Source organism: Cimex lectularius, unplaced genomic scaffold, assembly GCF_000648675.2.
Source record: "Cimex lectularius strain Harlan isolate CLEC.00 unplaced genomic scaffold, Clec_2.1 scaffold95, whole genome shotgun sequence".
NCBI lineage: Eukaryota > Metazoa > Arthropoda > Insecta > Hemiptera > Cimicidae > Cimex > Cimex lectularius.
Window position 1 is genome coordinate 1,087,544 of NW_019392779.1, and position 7,597 is coordinate 1,095,140.

General features: G+C 35.9%; 1 long non-coding RNA gene across 1 annotated transcript; it reads right to left on the reverse strand.

Annotated features, from left to right (window-relative positions):
• Nucleotides 1–5,121: 5,121 nt before the first annotated feature.
• Nucleotides 5,122–6,563, reverse strand: LOC112127194. Its single transcript, XR_002910455.1, has 4 exons — nucleotides 6,324–6,563; nucleotides 6,158–6,260; nucleotides 5,974–6,102; nucleotides 5,122–5,906 (listed from the first exon to the last, which is right to left on the reverse strand). It is a non-coding gene; the product is annotated as an uncharacterized LOC112127194 (long non-coding RNA).
• Between the last annotated feature and the right edge of the window lie 1,034 nt (nucleotides 6,564–7,597).

Consider the following 7,597-nt stretch of genomic DNA (forward strand, 5'->3'; position numbering starts at 1 on the left):
GGACAATTTGGACGGGCCAATTTCCTCCGGGATAATGGTCCTCTGAGGTGAAATAAATGCAACCTTTCCGTAATAATTCCAATTTACGTTTCCACTGCCATGTGAAAGGTTTTTCTTTTATTTTCGTCTCGTTTTTGCTTGCTTTCGTCGGAAATTACCAGTAGTCCATGGTTTTGCACAAATCACCCTATATATTAGATATTACAAGCAACATTTCTCAATTACTTTAGAATAGCTCATGCTATTTAAACATATAACGCGCAATTTTATGTCAAAAATTCAGGGATAAGAGCAATATTTTTTTTTTAATTTAAGGAAGGGCAAACTACATTGGTTATCGCCATCCCTCTCTTCCTTAGCTTTGCGTTCCTCTTGTTATCTTCCTCGCGTCTTAATCCTACTAATTTATTTTTCTGTTCTCCAGCTAAGTTACGATATTTTATGACAAGATAACCAACTCTTCTTTTTCCTTCGTCAATTGTGAATAAAATAAAACAAAGTACAAACACATACACAGAAACAAGATGACAACCTGACAACATGACAACCTGGTTAGCATTCACACTATCCCAGAGCACTCGATATTCCTCGGGGAGTAATTGGGAATGCCCTACCATTCACGCTACTAAATTACATTCACACACCAGACAACATTCATACCACCCCAGAGTACTTCATATTCCTCGGATTAATTGGGGATATGCCCTTTCATTCACGCTAATAATTACATTCACACTACCCCAGAGCACTCAATATTCCTCGGGGAGTAATTGGGAATGCCCTTCCATCCACGCTAATAAATTACATTCACACACCAGACAGCATTCATACCACCCCAGAGTACTTCATATTCCCCGGATTAATTAAGGATATGCCCTTTCAGCTCTAATACTGCGTTTGTCGGCCACAACCGGTATTACCTTAATCTACGAGCACAGCGAAAGAGAGTATTAAAAACTAAATGGAATCTATCCCCCGGATACAGGCAATCGAAAGAGTTTGTTAAGGTGATTAAACCAGCAGAATCGAAATGGCTATTCTCTAACTCAAGGAAGGGAATTAGGAGGCTGATAGGTATTCTGACGGGCCACTGCCCATTGAGAAGACACCTCTCCGTAATGGGTATTCTACCAGATCCTTTTTGCAAAATAAAATAAGAAACGGCAAGGCACTACCTCGCAGAGTGTGATAGGTATGCTAGGTCTAGATTTGAAATCTTTGAAGGAGCGGAAATCACCAAATCACTCCCGAGATAAAATGGTCCAAAATCTTGGGGTTCGTGAACAAGTCCAAGAGATTTGTGCAGGANTATATATATATACATGCCCTTTCATTCACGCTAAAATTACATTCACACACCAGACTACATTCACACTACCGCAGAGTACTCGATATTCCTCAGAGTAATTGGGGATATGCCCTTCCATTCAAGCTAATAAATTGCATTCACACACCAGACCTCAGTCACACTATCCCAAAGTATTATATATTCCTCTGGGTAAGATGAGATGAGTAATCCCAATTATATTGGAAGTTGAAAAACGGCGTAGAATCTATGAAGAAACGCAAGGACTAGAACCGGCGGAAAAGAGAGACATTATCAACAGAATTCATCAGGACGCAATTACGCGATGGCAGAGACGATGGGATGAAACCGACAAAGGCCGTCGTACCCATCAGCTTATGCCTTCTATAAGTGACAGACTAAAACGTAAATATAGGTCATTATATGACCCAAATGTTCACGGGGCATGGTGATTTTGGGACGAATTTGTGTAAATTCGGCATGCGGAACACGGCGGAGTGCCCTCAGTGCTCTAACGGTTCTGAAGAGACAACAGACCACACTTTTTCAGAGTGCCCGGCTTATTCTGCTGCAAGAAGCAGATGGTTAAGGGAAACGTGCTCCATAGAGTGTGGCGTCCGAGCCATATCCAGTGCGATAATGTCAAAGGAAGGATTCGCGGCCACCAAACGCTTTGTGTATCAGGTAATGACAATAAAAGGATGGCCAACACCACCCAACAGTGACGAATAAGTGTCAGTATAAGTGTTAATCTAAGTATCAGTGAGTGATTGTATGTATAGTATTAGAATGTACGAGGGGTGCCCACTCTCTTTCTCTCCTGGGCGGGGTTCAGTTACGGGGAGATTGGGCACCCCCTCATTAGCACGTAAGATATTTGTAAGGTGCGACCCTCACGTCATATCCCGACCAGGCACCTCCCCGTGGTCCATCCTGGGCACGGCTGCAGCCGTGGCTAACGCCTGGTGACGTGAGGGTTGGGCCTTCAGGGGTATATGGTTGCACGACCATCCTGTGTAAGTCCGGAAACAGACATAGGAACAGGCAGCCTTAGACCTTTGAAGGGTAAGATGAGAGCAATTAGAAACAATACACTCAATTCCTTTCGACGAGCTTTAAAAACTGTGTCCTTCATATCTTCAAGGACTATGAAACTGTAATTAATAATTTATAACGTTAACAATATTTATATTTGTTAAAATAATTATTATAATAACAGTTACTATTTTTTTTCCAACGTATCTTTGCAACTGTACACGTGCAATTAATTTTAATTTACTTTAAATGCTTACAGGTATTTAGATCAATTGCCACTCGTTTAGTTTTATTTATGTTTCCTCTTTCTGTGGACATTAAAAGGAAACTTTAAAACACAAAATGTTCGTAAATAAAAAAGAAAACGAGGAAATTGCTGTTTTCAACACCGATCACCAAATCTCACACTGACAATATTAGTTATTACAGTTATATTTTGTGAAATTGTTGTGAATTTAAATTAGCATAAGCTGTTGCGTTGTACTACCCTATTTTTATAACTAAAATAAAAAGTATATGGTAGGAAGGATAACGGAAAAAGGATTTTAAAAAATCATGTAAAAAAATATAAAGATATGGGATCTTTATATTTTCGAATCTTTGAAAACTAAAGCAAACAAAACAGTATACCAGACAAAAACAAATAAGGGAGTTTTAAACATAGCTGGAAGAGGATATTTTTGAATTCAATGTTCAATGACATTGTTGGTGATTTTCAAAAAAAAATATTAAGAATCATAAATCCATTTAAATAAAGTTGAACAAGTAGCATTTTTTGACTAAAAGCATGTAATTTCTTTGACTTTCATGTCTAATAAATATGAAATATACCACACTGTAGAAAAAACGTACGTTTTACAATTAGCTATATTTTTGACAGTCAGGCCGCTTTTGATTCAGCATAATGGACGTTACTGTTCAATGAACTTAAAAAGGAAGACTGCCATCGAAACATCTTCAGAATAATCACGAGTTACTTCGAAGATAGGGAAGCTGTTAAGGGAACAAAGCACACCACTTCTCGGAGAAAAATAAAAAAGGGCAACGCTCAAGGATCTGTCTTAAGACCTCTTCTCTGGAATATAGACTTCAAATACTTTGAAAGACTAGAAAAACTAAAACTTAAAAAATACACCAGAGTAGAAATAGGTAAATGTTAAACCCGGCACACCAGGCAATCAAAATAATTGAAAAACCTTAGGCTTTCTCCAAACTAAGCACTAAAGATCTATCGACGGTATATAAAAGTAGGTGACCTGCCTATAGCGAGGTATTGAAGTACAGCATGAGCGACGAAAATGAAAAGCCAAACCAGAAATATTCTTGAACAGGACCAAAGAACGTTCAACCCATAGAACATCGTCCTTCAAAGCAGGTCTCTTAGGCAAATAAAAAACTAAGAAATTTTGAACTGGATTGGTTGAAAAGTCTCCAAAAGAAAAATGTTTACAGTTTATGAAAAACTGAATAGACACAAGATGGCAAACAAGATAGGCAGGAACAGGGTATATATTCAAATTCTTCCTTGAAATTGATGATGACTAAGGGCCACGGATATTTAAAAAAAATATCTTTTTAAGTTTAAAAGAGCAAACATCCCCCCAACTCTATGGAAGACGATGTATCACACAGAATTTTCATGTCCTCGCCAATATAAAAAAAGGGAAAAACTAATAACATCGAACCCAAAAATCTGACTTGAACGAATTGACAAACGAAAAAAATTGTTTCAGGGAATTTAAATTGTTTAGCGCAAGCACCATGCGTGATTTTTAGGTATTAATTTATTTATTTTAGCGTTTTTTTATTTATATAATAGTACTTACATTTGTATGAAACGTTTTTATCACTGAATTATTCATGTAATTAGTCGTGTGCATGTTTATTCTGTACACCTTGGTATCAACTTTACTACATCCTTGAAGCATCTCTGCAGAGAGAAGGCAGCAGCGCTAAGGACGCCGTTAATAGTAGAAGCACAAAGTAATGACAAAGAAGATCTCACTTGTGCAACAGATGGTGATGCTCAACTGCACCCTGAGATCTAGCGTTAATTACCAGACGAAATTGCCCAGATTATCAAGGAAGCAGTGATGTATTTTTCACTTTTTTCTATCCGCAACATTACGAGCTTTCATTTTGTTGTGTCCTGCTTTGGACGAAACTTTGTTGTTTTCGTCGCTCTTCTTCACTTTTTGCATCTACTTCATCTTCGTTTTTTTATCACATCTTCTTTTATGCACGGCCTTCGAGGAAAGTAACAAAAAGTACTTGGTTTTCAACCATTCAGGCGGTAATGCGTGAAGACAGAAATTGTTTTAGCCTTATAAAAATAGATAAAGATAATTAATAAATAATTTATGAGAGTTCCTCCTGATCTGAGAGGTTATGAATTTATAATTTCGTCGGATCATCATGGTCCGCCTATCTTCGTTGGGTTGATCTGCCAGTCTCAGAGATTGCCTTCAGTGTGTGTGATTTCTATAAAGTCATATCTCTTTTATGAGGTCGTAAAGTGTGGATTAAGTCAAAGTTTACGGTTTTTTATTGTTCATATCGGTTTTTGTAATCTCCGTCCTTTTTCTTTTTAATTTGTATAGGTTTTTAACTATGTGAATTGTTGTTATTTTGGGTATTGTATGGATTTTTAGTGTTACATGTTTCTATTTCCAAGTATTCGAGTACATTCATTCATCCTTTTTGTATGTCGTGATGTAGTTTCATGTTTGTCTTTATTGTTGATGATTCGTGATGGTTTTCCATCCACCAAATAGCAAGTCCATTTGTTCTGCTGAAAAAATGCAAAATATATTTTTGAAATTTGAAATCATGTTTTTTTTATACTATTGTAATAAATTTGTCTGTACATAAATTATCCACGTCCGCCTATTCTCAGTTTTTTATAGGCGTCGGCTACTCTGTTCCTAATTTGTTCTTCGTTGTTACTTATTATATTCTTTTATTTATGCTTTGAAATTAATAATATTCAATTTACACAGTACGATCAGGAAACACACAAATTGTCCTCATAATTTGATCATTACCGACCGTTTTCTTCTGCCATCGCTCGCTGGGTTGCATCCTCAGTGTATTTATACAGACCGAAATTATAGGCAACGATCAAATTACAGGTTCATCACCTCCACACCACACGAGGAAATCTCTTGATTTTTCCTTGGTTTATGACATATTGGAGTTCTTGAACAGCCCTGGTCCGCTTATTCTCTCTGGACGACATCGCTGAAAATAGCTCGGTAATTAGGGACAAATATGTAAAAATAAAACAAAATTTTCTCTAAATTTTTCTGGGTGATCCGACAAGTTCATGTGCACAAATGGTCCTCGTCCGCTTGTTATAGCTCGTCTTACTCAGTTGACTTCGGGTGGCATCAGCGTTCTTGAAATTTCAAGGCAGTCAATCTTTAAATAAAATTTGAAAGGACGATTTATTTACGACTAAGATTCGTTTATACGCTTTTTGATGACAGCCAATCGAGAATATTTATGGAATTTCTAAATACATCCATTCAACCCAGACATACATGACAGAATGAGGGTCCATCCCCTAAAAATGGCGATATGCTGATAAGGGAAAAATATATTAAAAAAAAAAAATAAAAGTAATAACTTACACTTTTGCGGGATGATCCGAGAAGTCAATGTGGCATAAAAGATTCTGGTCCGCCTGTTATCGCTGTTTTTCCTTGTAGATGTCAGTTGATAGTTGATACCTCCTTTTTGGAAATTTCATTGCAATCAATCTTTAAATAAAATTTTACGGGACAAATGATATAAGACTAAAATTTGTTTTTATACTTTTTGATGAAATGTTCTGGCAGCCAATTTAGGATATTTTATTTAAGTAATTTCTTGTATCCATTGATCACCAGACATACATGACAGAATGAGGGTCCATCCCCTAAAAATGGCGATATGCTGATAAGGGAAAAATATATAAAAATAAAATAAAATAATAATTTACACTTTTACGAGGTGATCCGAGAAGTCAATGCGGCATAAAAGATTCTGGTCCGCCTGTTATCGCTGTTTTTCCTTGTAGATGTCAGTTGATAGTTGTTACCTCTTTTTATTTAAATTTCATTCAGTCTTAAAATAAAATTTTAAAGGACAAACGATATAAGACTACGAATTTGTTTTTAAGCTGATTTTATCTAATGTTTTGGCAGTCAATCCAGGAAAAATCAGTAAATCATCCACTAAAATGGCGACTGATAAGAAAAAACATTTAAAAATATAATAAATAATTTATAATAACTGCCTGAAGGTTCAAATCGTCTATATGACACAAATGATTCTGGTCCGCCTGCTATCGCTGTTTCTCTCTTTCGGCTTCGGTTGTTACCTGCTTTTTTGAAATTTCAAGGAAGTTAGTCTTTAGATAAAATTTTCAAAGATAAATAACATACGACTATAAATTGTTTTTATGCTGGGTTATCAAATGTTTTAACAGTCAATCGAGGAGCATATGGTAAAACGTGGGCTCAAATAGTAAAACAGGCGATATGTTGATCAGGGAAAAAAATAAAAATAAAATAAAAGCAATAACTTACACTAAACATTTACCTGCAGGTTCGATCAGTCCATACACACAAATGGCACAAATGATGCTGAACCGCCTATTATTGCTGTTTTCCATGTCGACTTCAAGAGAAGTATTATTATTCAAAAAAAGAAAAACTATTGTAAAACAACTAATTTTTATGCAAGTCGGTCAAATATTCTGGCAGCAAATCTTCAAGATTTCTGATAGGCTTTCCCTTAGTTTCATTGGATTTTCTAACAGAAGTCATGTATTTTTGTAAATTTCCGTCTCTGATTACAGACAGGGTTTAACATGGGCTTATCCTAAGCCAAAGCTCTTTAATTATTAGTATTAGTCGGGCAAGTATGCCAGATTGATCCATCCCTCGAACCCTGAAAACATTGAATTGTATTTTATTCTTTAACTCGGTTATAGACAACAGAAATAATTACCGGTTTAGCATTAAGTTGATTTTTGTATAGTAAATGCTTTTATGTGTATGTATGTAAACAGGCTTATTAAAATAAAAATCTAGGCATAATCCAAGCAACTAGTTTTTGTCAAAAGCATAAAAGAACCATGCTCTATCGTACAGGCCTTGAATTCTATCCTGCAGAACAAAGAAGAAATTATAAAAATCGTCTAAATAAAATTATGTATGTAAACAGGTTTATTAAAATAAAAATCTAGGCATAATCCAACCAACTAGTTTT